The sequence below is a fragment of the Lepisosteus platostomus genome, chromosome 5 (genome assembly GCF_059453375.1).
Source record: "Lepisosteus platostomus isolate fLepPlt1 chromosome 5, fLepPlt1.hap1, whole genome shotgun sequence".
Taxonomy (NCBI): Eukaryota; Metazoa; Chordata; class Actinopteri; order Semionotiformes; family Lepisosteidae; genus Lepisosteus; species Lepisosteus platostomus.
The window spans coordinates 6,634,130-6,645,351 of NC_142615.1; the positions used below are offsets into that span (position 1 = coordinate 6,634,130).

At 40.7% G+C, this 11,222-nt stretch overlaps 1 long non-coding RNA gene across 1 annotated transcript; it reads left to right on the forward strand.

Annotated features, from left to right (window-relative positions):
* The first annotated feature begins 2,195 nt into the window (after positions 1 to 2,195).
* Positions 2,196 to 4,372, forward strand: LOC148662771 (uncharacterized). Its single transcript, XR_015937126.1, has 3 exons — positions 2,196 to 2,315; positions 3,868 to 3,885; positions 4,164 to 4,372. It is a non-coding gene; the product is annotated as an uncharacterized LOC148662771 (long non-coding RNA).
* Positions 4,373 to 11,222: the final 6,850 nt, after the last annotated feature.

Here is an 11,222-nt window from a genome sequence, read left to right on the forward strand (position 1 = left end):
CATTCTCAGAGTAGAATAGAATTTTCCTTTGACAAAACAAGGCTCGCCAGATAATGTGAATCGAAACCTGTTTTTCTAGCTTTTAAAGTCGTGCAATGTGTAATCAGGAACACATCATTATATCTTACATATGAAAAATACATAATATAGCTCCCAAATAAAGACAAACGTGTTTTTAATAAAATGCTTTTATTCACTCATAATCTGACAATTTCAGGAAGACTAAGGAAGGACTAAGGAAATTGTCATCTGTTGTTGAAGCTCTGTGAGCTCGGTGACTTTGGGACCACTTGTTCTCCCAGGTTGTTTGAATCGCCACAATTCAAATAGAGAAAAAAGAGCTGACTGACAAGATTTAAGATGTGCCTGTCAATGTTGGATTAAAAAAAACACGTTGCCCGACATTAGTTGCATTGCTTGAAAAATATTTTTTTTTCGAGAGACTGGATAAGTAATTCAACTGTTTTTTTAACTTCCTGAAAAACAAGTAATAATTTAACAATATGTACAAATGTTTTGTGATATGTCACTGTTGTGAATGTCTGTGGAGTGTATCTTATTTGCCTGTCTGTCCTGACTATGCTCTCTCGCTCGCCCTCCCCTCCCTCTCTCTCTCAATTCAATTCAATTCAAGGTGCTTTATTAGCATGATTGATGGGTACAATCAGTGTTGGGTATTTACTTTGTAATCTGTATTGCTTTGAGATGCCACTTTTAAAGGTGATATATAAAATCAAGGCTTTAACTTCGCAATTCTGAGTTCTTGTGTCCGTCCTGTCTGAGCCCGAAAGTATTACAATATGTATCTTTATAGCAGGTGGTGTACAGCTTTTTAGTATAGATTACACTTTTATAAAATGTATTTAAAAAATAAAAACGATTACAATCTAATCTTTCCACGTTTGATCCCAAGATCCCAAGAAAAATAAATCTAAACGGGGAAATCTAAGCATTTGCGATTTAATTCAAAACGAGATTTAAATCAATATAAATGTTTATATTGTAACGCATAGGTGACTATTCATTGTTATTAAAATAACTTAATTCAATCATGTTGTGATATTTAGAAATATAAATTTGTTTGCAAGTGAAGTTTTTTTTATTTATCTGACCCAGGGAAACGTTTTATTTTTTCAAAGAAATGTTTGTTAAAAAATAAAGTCATGGCTCCGGCTGGATTCCGGCTTGTGTTGCGATACATGAATATAATTATATCGTTATTAATTTCTTTAGATACGTGATTCTATATTATATTCCCTTTTAATCAAATTCTAAAAGTATGCTTGTTGACTCCGGTATCACGTTAGTTAAAGACTTCGATGCTTAAAATGTTTAGGGAGAAATGGAATACTGGTGTGTATTTTTTCATTAAAGTAATGAGACCAGCCATATAAATATTCAATACTAAAACGGGCACAGTAAAGACATTTAAATCTTTCTACAACCTACCAACACACCACGAGTGCCCTGTCCGTCAACCAATCACGTACCGCGGTATTTTGCGTCATTGCGCGTCACAATGCGCGAGGCTGTAGCCAATAACCTCCGGTACGTGTCTGTGCCGCGCACTTTGAATGGCTGCATCTGTATGTATTGTACTATTTTTATTGTATCATTCGTTACACTGTGGCTGTGTTGTCTGTGTTAAGCTGCTGTTGCACTGCAATTTCCCTCATGGGATCCATAAAGTATCTATCTAAAAAAATGTATATGCATTAGTTCATCAGATTGTGATATTGTTTGATGCTGTTTGTAGGCTTTAAATTCTTTTACAAGACATAATGACACAGGCTTCCTGATTGACATGTCTACAGAGGCTTGAGACCTGATACACATGGACCCTAACAGAATAATACTTCACAGTGCAGAGTGATACCACATCCATACAAATAAAGAGAATCACACCAGCATGACAGTATGAATAGAGGAGCAATGGATTATCACTCATACCCATACAAAATGTACAATTCTACTCTGGGCAGTAGAAACACAAAAAAGTGAGTGATTCTAAAACAATATTTCCCAGAAGAGTATGGTATTGCATGGGGTCTATTTAGGGTTGAATCAGTGCACAGCTAAACATGAATTCTACAGTATGTGTACATTATATTAGAAATAGAACATAAATCTTACTTCACACTGTCAGTAACAAGCCCTACTAGTTGTGTGTCAGTGCCTGTGGGATAATACTCCTGTCCTGTTTTCCAGGAGACAATTTCCCTGCTCCTCTGGATGGATGGTGGCTCTCTTCCTAACAGCAGCTGTTACTGTAGCAGCATCAGTACTTCTGGTGATCCAGTGGAGAATAATGGACAGTATGTGCTCATTATATATAGACATGTGTGTGTGTTTGAATGTCTGTGTCAGGAAGGATTTAAAATTCCTCTGTATATGAGCAGATCAGGACATTCCTTTTGATAACAACTGACTGCCAGTGGGAACTAAAAAACTAAAACATTTAGCTCAAGAGCCAGAGCATGTTCTAGTCTTTATAGAGAACTACACCCCAGCAGAGCTACTGATGCAGCTATCTATAATACAAACATCTATAATACACATCAAACCCTGAGATAAACGCACTGCATTATACCAGTGAGCCACAATCAGCCCTTCGTTGCTCAAAACAGATCAACAGGTGACACTTGTGAAAGAAGATTCATTTAATCTGTTCTTTCTCCTTAGCCTAATGATCACATGTCTTGAAAAAAAAAATGTTGTAGCGATTCTCTGTAGTTTCCCTCTGCACAGGAGGACGAGAGAGGCAAGAGACTGGGAGTGCAGTGAACTGGCTTCTTGTCCTTGTTTGGGACACAGGCATGCTGGTCACTCAGAGAGGACAGGAAGGAAGAAGGTAGAGGGAGAGAGTGATGGCCAGAGAGACAGAGAAAGGAAACTGGACTCTGTTTATAGAGAGAGGAGAGGGCAAGCTGGATGATGAAGGTCAGGTGTTCAGGGCTCAGGATTGTTACAATTGATATAAATTACAGTACAATATGTTCTTAAAGCCTCTGTGTATAGTATATTTTTAATAAGCAAAAGTAAAATGAAATTAACTTTTTTCTAATTATTATTTATACACAATTTCTAATATTTCTGTGTACTATATGAAATAAAAATATTTCTGTTTGTTTTACAAAATATTGTACAATACAATATTTGTGCAGAGTTGTGTGTAATCATTGTATTTCATTAGATTGTTTATCGCTACTGTACAGTATGATTAATGCAGAAAGGCACAAACAGGTATATACATTTTTACATTTCAATATTAGAATAAGATTTGACAACCACACACAGCTGCAGTAGTTTAAGGATTCACTTCAGAGTAGTGCAGTCCTCTGATTCCGGAGTATCTATCTTTGTCACCATAGTCAAGCCCATTCAAAGACCCCCTAACCCTTCCTGTCTATTTCAGCCCCTGATGGCAGTGACTTTCCCTCAGTCTGGAACAGTGTATTCATGAGCTCTGTGTTCATTGGTCAAACATGATCACGTGACAGGAGGGGGTGGGGACCTTTAAAGGGGAAACCACAGATGAATGGTAGAGAGTGTCAGACCTGCTAATCTATCACAGAAATCACAGATGACCTGGAGAGAGACAGACCTTCTCATCTATCAGAGAGAACAGGAATAAGAGGGGTCAGTTCTTTGGAAGTTCACAGCAGAAAGGGTTGAATAAGATCTGTGGATCAATTACTGTCAAACGTATGGCTAGAGGAGCAGAACGACCTCCAAGGATTCTCTCTCTTATGTTATTTTGTGCAGTGAAATATAGAATATTTGTAATAGAAAACATGGCTGATGTATTTTTTCAGCTTCTGCAGCCCTGATGCTGTGTCACTCACTGTCCTGTCTGTTTCTTTACAGGGCAGGAGAAACTCAATGGTGAGTAAATCAGTCAGACTCTCTGTGCTGTGTCCTGTAGTGATTTCAGCAGGAGCTCCTCTGTAAATGATCCTGCACCAGTTTTCTAACTGAATTGTCTGTTATTATGATAAAAGGTCCACGTAGAACAACTTGTTTATTAACACTTTTCTTATAATTGACAGTTTATTTATGGAAGGAGCTATTAACTGCCAATTTGAAATTGAAAACTTAAACCAAGTTGAGTGTCATCAGACACCGGAGCTCTGATGGTCTAAATCATGTCTTATTATTTCCAGCCATCCCTGTCATCCTCACAGAACTGTCTAAGTGATCTTCTGTGTCTCTGAGATCACAGATCCACCAATACAAACACTAATGAATTATATTTGAGTGCACTGTTGTTCTGCAGTTTACTGTACTCTACTGTAATGAACTATATTGCACTGAAGTGTATCCTTCTAGTGTATTATCCGTCAGTAATACTGTTACGTCCCAGTGTGTGTGTTTTTTCTGTTATGTCCACACTGCTGACCCTTGATTGTTCTCCCTTCCCCATTGGCCCACCATCACACCACATTTTCAGTATGACGTCATCATTAATTAACTCTCAGCCAATCAGAACACATTTTATTCACTATATAACATGGAGGCTTTCAGGAAAAAGAGGCCTTTCGTTTGACTTCGGTCCCGTTTGGTTTTGGTTATCGCTTCGCTTTGCTTCGCTTCTGGTTATTGCTTCGGCTTCGTTTGTTGGTTTGTTTTGCTTTGTATGTGTGTGTATTTTCATATAGCTTTGGCTTTGTTGTTTTGTTGGTTTGTTGTTAGTTTCTTTGTACTTTCGTTTGTTTGTGTGTTCATCCTTGTTTTGTCATTACCTTGCCCCAGTGGTACATGTTAAACTTTTGTGTTCTTTTGTACCCTGCTCCTGTTGATTACTCTTGTTTTCCCTTATTTGTATTCCTGGTTCACTTGTGTTTTTGTGTGAACTTTTGTATATAAGGTTAGTTTAGGTTGTTGGGTACACTTACACACTTAGTTGATTTTGTATTAGTACACTAGTTTAGTACGGGTGAGTGCCGTTTGTCTTGTATGGTTTTGGGTAGTCAGTGCAGGTTAGCTAGGGTGTTGAAGACGCCGAAGACCGTGTGTTTCGGGTTTTCTTTTGTAGTCAGATTAGCTTTCCCTCACTGTCCTAACCAGCTCTATTTTGTTTTTTGTTTTTTTCTTTGGCACCACTCTAGTTTCTTACCCTTATCACGCTTCCTAGTCCCTCACCAAAACCCCCCCTGCTTTCAAAAGAATTATCCTAAATGTTACACCCCTTTTCCCCTAGACACTTGGGGTCGTAACAAATACACACAGGTGTTTGATCAGTTGTGAAGATTTAAAAAAGCAATAGAAGCTACAGAGAAATAGAGACATTCTTGTACCACAATGTAAATAAGGAGATCTTACTCAGTTTTGACTCTGTTTGGTCCCAATGCACATTTTCAAAGTTAATATTTTAATGAAAACTTTAGTTTTAGACCATTTGCATGGGTGAAAGAAACTAACTGGCAGCACAAACTATAAAGTAAGAAATGCTGCTTGTATGAATATCAGTACTCTTTGCTCTCTTCTAATGTGTCAAAGACACATTTTCTTCACTCTTGTCTGAAAAGACAAAGACTGACAACAGCCCATCAGCCCCCTGTCCTGAGTGAACAGTCTGTATCTTGACACTGTGGGGGTCCTGCCTGTGTCTTGCTGTCACACACAGTGTCTGTAGTGCTGGAACAATACAACTGCTCTGACTGCTTGTGTTCAGCCAGCTGGGCCCCTGTCTGTGTCAGACTGATACTGTCTCTGTCAGTCTTCCTGGATCAGGCCTGGTGTGGAGATGTGCTCACCATGGTGTGTGACTGGTCATCTCTCACTGTCCAGCTGATGTCCAGAGATCAGGCAGTGTGACCAGTGAGAAGGACATCTCTGTATCTCAGTCAGTGATACTGGTCACTCTTGGTACCGGACCCTTAGTCTGTGTGAGAGCAGCCCACACTTTCACTCATCTGACTGAACAGTGAACAGAATTCATTATTAATGGGATGGTTATTTAAATATGAAATATCCCTCAGTGCTGGAGACTGCAGACTGTATTTATTTCTTATCTCTCTCAGTGGCTCAAGCACCAGACTCCAGGGTGTCCTGTGATGTGTCTGTGTGTCTTATTGCATTATGCTGCTCAGTCTTATTGAGTGAGACTCCAGTCTTACAGCCACTGCTGCTCACACTCACTGACACTCTGATCCACACTGCAGTGGAGACTGGGGATCCTGAAATGAACTGACTGCAGACTGTAGTATAAACTCTGGTATAATAACAGGTAAGAAGCAATAAAGGTCTTTAATACAATAAAGACTTACTCTCTTTCTGCAGATGCTGTATGTACAATGTGTGAAACTCTGCTGACTGACAGCACTGACTGTACTGACATTTTCTTACCAGTGTGTGACTGTGATTCACAGTGTCTGTATCTCTGTGGTCCAGTGGGTGACTGGGATTAACAGTGTCCGCATCTCTGTTTCAAAATGGCAGTGGCTGTACAGTGCTGCAGGTAGGTCTGTTTCCTGTTGAAGATTCAGACACAGTACTGCTATTGAGCACCAATATTAAAGAGTATTGATTCCTGGTGAGAAATGCACTGATAAAAGGTTAAGGAGAATGAGAATCAGTGTAAAGTGAGATTCCCTGCAGGTTCACATCATATTCCTTTGGAAAACCTCATCTCCTTTCACAGTGATCATGTTGTCATTCAGCCAGTAGAGTCATGTCTGTGCTGGACTGACTGAGCTATAAAATCACACAACCTAAATCAAAACCTTTTTACTATGAAAAGTTCACAGCCTGTAGCAGACTACATGTCATGGGTACAAATCATGAATCCTACACAGTGGAGCATTTTAATAAACATAGTGGAGATGACAAAATCCATTATTACAATATTTACACAACTGACGGTAAGAACACTATTTCACTGCTGACCTCGTGATCCTACATAATAAGGATATGTGTCCCCGTCACTGTACTGGAGCATTCAGGGTGAGCGCCCCCTACTGGCCCCACTAACACCTCTTCCAGCAGCAGCCTCAGCTCTCCCAAGAGTCTCCCCTCCAGGTACTGGCCAGGCCCACACTGCTGGGTCTCAGTGGGCAGCTGGTTGTGAGCAGTTTTCACGCTGGTGCTTGATTTCCTTCAGAGATATTAGACATAAAGCCAGCGAGCAGCACAGCCTGATAACCCACGCACTGTCACACTATAAACTATATCTTTACATTACCTTTGCCCCGTTCACCTGTCTGGGGTATAACCTCAGTATTGTCTGTGCTGGACACAGACACTACAGCTCAGTACTGACCATCTCCTTTCTTCTGTACAGGTGAAGGCAGCCCCATCCCTGACCTGCGTAAGTCCACTGTGTGTAAAATCACAGCTCCTGCTGAGCTCAAGTTCTCTCCCTGTCAGTGTGCTTGGGAAGAGTGTGTGTGGAGGACAGAGCGGTATTTAAACTGGGGGGCAGAGAGCTCCCAAAAGGGCAATTCTGTTGGATCAGAAAAGCCTGGGCAACACTAACAATAAATTAGAAAAATAACACATCACAGAAGTCCATTCTTAAATATTTCTATATTACTAATGTATTTTTTCAATTCTTAGAACATGAGCAATAAAGAGGAGGTTTCACACCGGTTTCAGTGTGAATGAAGCTGAGCTCCAGATTTTTTTTAATACTGATACTGTATGTCTGAAGTTGTCTTGTAATTTTAACGTTTAGTCTCTTGAAAGAAACCAGTTCAAGAAAGCATTACTGGTCTCCAGTGAATTTCATTACCCCTGACCCCTTACTTTTTGTACTATGAGATTTATAATGAAAACTGTAGTGACATCTTTGTTTCAATATGGAGCCCAGTGTGTGTCTGTGATCCAGTGTGTGACTGTGATTAACAGTGTCTGTATCTCTGTGTTCCAGTGTGTGTCTGTGATTAACAGTGTCTGTGTCTCTGTGATCCAGTGTGTGACTGTGATTAACAGTGTCTGTATCTCTGTGTTCCAGTGTGTGACTGTGATTAACTGTGTCTGTATCTTTGTGTCCCAGTGTGTGTCTGTGATTAACAGTGTCTGTGTCTCTGTGATCCAGTGTGTGACTGTGATTAACAGTGTCTGTATCTCTGTGTTCCAGTGTGTGACTGTGATTAACAGTGTCCGTATCTCTGTGTTCCAGTTTGTGTCTGTGATTAACAGTATCTGTATCTCTGTGTTCCAGTGTGTGTCTGTGATTAACAGTGTCTCTTTATCGCTGTGTTTCTGAATGGCAGTGGCTGTGCAGTGCTGCAGGTAGGTCTGTCTCTTCTTGATGGTAGAGATGCTGTTTTAAGCCCTAGTGTCTGGGGTTATTGTGTTCTTGAGTCCAGAAGGTCTCTTTAGTGTGAGATGGTAAGTATGTAAACTGTGAGAGGCAGCAGTGGGACTCTGGTACAGGGGCTCCTCTGGAGCCTGTAGGCCTCTCTCTTGTCTGGGAAATGGCTGCTTCTCTTCACATGTCAACCAGGCTGATAGGTCAGCAGGAAGAAACATTATAAAATCAACTTTTCTTCTTCTGTTTCCCTTTTTCCTCTGTCTGTGTTAATATTCCAGTTTTCAGAGCTGAACCTCTTTAACCTCCAGCCCCTCAAAGGTCATTTCCACCTGGAGTGTTTGTGTCCTGAACATTTTGCAATATCTTGGACAGGATAGAGAGTACAGGCCTAGTTCGTGGTCTGAATTCAAGGAACCACCTGGACATCAAGTCTAAAACATCAGATTTATATATATATAGTACTCAGTACACACACTAGGAAGCAATATCCACCCCCCCCAAAAAAAAAAAACATTCTTCGAAAGTGAGTTTTCAAAATGTAGCACATGTAGATACCTATTTTTCCAGGCTATGTCCAATATATTTCTACTATTTGTACTGGATAGGCTTTTTTTTTACAGCCTTTCTATTCTCCAGGAATAAAACAATAAGAACTGAAAATAATCTCTTTTATCTTCACTAGATTGACCTGCAGATGAAAGAAGGGTAGTATTTATTAAGTATTGAGAGTTCATACTTAAGTATTTAGTATCAGGAGAGTATTAAGTCAGTATTCACTGGTCATGCGAATAAAGCTTCTTGAATTTAATTGATTAAAACCTCCATTCACTCTGATCATGTATAAGCCACGCCCCTGTCTCTCAGTGGATAGAGATCACTGATTGACAGCTAGTGTCTCCTGTCAGAGATGCGGACAGCTAAGCGCGAGCAGTCTGAAGTCAGTATGAGTGCCTCTGTTTCTCTCAGGGTTTCTGGATGTGTTATTTCTGGTTTAAATTGAATACTTTGGATATTTCCTCACATTTTCAAAGTGTGAAAGCTTTCTTATATTTCAGTAAGGCTTTGCTTTTTCCACTATATTTTTTTTCTGTAACAAACGGGCATTATGCAGTCTTTGAATTCTGCACTTTTTTATTTTGCATCATCAGGAAAATGGTCTTAGAGAAGATGAACGACCTGCTGAACTGAGATTTGAAATAAACCGGTTTAACAGACAGGCTGTCCAGTTTCTTACAGTATACAAGTCGTTGTGGTGGGTTTTAAAGTGTATGAAAGCGAGTGGTCGGGCTGTAGTTTCTCTTGCAGTCTGGTTGGTCCTGTGTTCATTAATAATGTCGTTTAAAAAAATAACGTTTCATCGCTGTGAAAACTAATGTTTAATGTTTGTATTTAGAGGACATTGGGGATCACTTCCATGTGTAATACTCTGACCCTGAGACTGATCTCCCCAGCCGTCTGTGGCCCAGGAAGCTGGGGGTGTGTGTGGATATTGAGGAGAGGAAGGTCTCCTTTTACACAGTGGAGTCCAGAGCTCATCTCTACACTTTCATTGACATGGTCTTAACTCAGGGGGAGAAGATCTATCCTGACTTCTGGACTGTTGATTCAGATAAGGACCTTGAGCTGCTGCCTGCTGTCAGTGTGGAGATTAAACCCATCACTGACTTATGAACACACTCTTCCAGCTCTCTGTCCTCTGAGATGATGTCATAAATATAATAGTAATTTTAGAAATGATGATGTTGTCGTGTTTATACTAAATAAAAAAAATTAAACAGGGAAAAATAACATGTACCAGAGAGGGCGAGATAACTCGCTACCAGCCTGCTGTACTCCTGACTTGTAAATATCTCTGGAAACCCTCCCATGTTTTTTTTTTTCTAATTTTAAGAAAATAAACTTTTAAAAATGAAATCCTGTATGAGTCTCTCCTGCGCACACCGGAGGTTGTGAAGCTGCCAGAACGGGAAGGGACCCACTGATGTCACCACAGCCAGGAGGAATAGGGACTGTGATGCAGACAGGAAGTGGCTCAGGGTGTTTATGGGAGTTGTAGTTTGTAGCCAGCACTGTGTCTGTGAGCAGCTACAGCCAGTCTAATCCTTAGACAGGGTCACATCAGCATATTCTGTATTGTGTATTTTATTTCTTATTGGGTTTATTTTTCCTATGGTGGTTTTGTTAGTGTGAGAGCAGTTTTTTTTATCTCTGTCTCAGGGGGAAGTACGGTGTGGACGCGCTGTGTCTGTTACTCTTTTCTTTTTTCTTTATTTCAGTTCCCAATCAAGTGTGATAATCGGCCAGTGAAAGCTCTGTTTTTCTTCATATGAAAGCCCAAAACCCTAAACCCAGCCCAGGGTTTTACATCTGTTTGGTGGCTGCGGCTTGCTAGGTCTTCATTGACAGAAACGTGGACTTGTAAAAAGCAATGAAGAAGTATGAAGAAATGTCGACCCACATCCAGTTCTTTCTGAAAAGAAGTCTGTATATCAGCTTCAAGAACATGGCCGGGCTGCTTGCTACACACTCCCACCACCCTCTGTGTAAGGATGTGCTCCTGTTCTCAGTTTTAGATGCACTTCCAGCTAGTTTCCGCTCTTGTGCTCCAGATGAAAGCCCTGAATCTAAAGGCTGTGGATGAAGTCACGAGGAAGACTCCCTGTCAGAGGCACTAGGATGAACCCAGTAATGGCTGGACAGTGACACCGAGGAGGTGGAAATTTCATCTGCGTGACAGGTGAGGTTGTCATCAGTAGGTGAGAATGAGACAGGGCCAGTCCTGGGGAGAGATCTGGGGGTCCTGGCAGCCTCTAAACGGGGATTGTCGGGTCTCTGCACAAGCAGGTAGCTGAACTGTAACTTCAGCTTGAGGCAGTGACTCGCGTGCTAATGTGTTGAAGTCCTGTCGCAGGACAGGGGAGGGTGAGTGTGAGCTTGGGTTCGATGCAGAGAGAAGGTGCTGGCG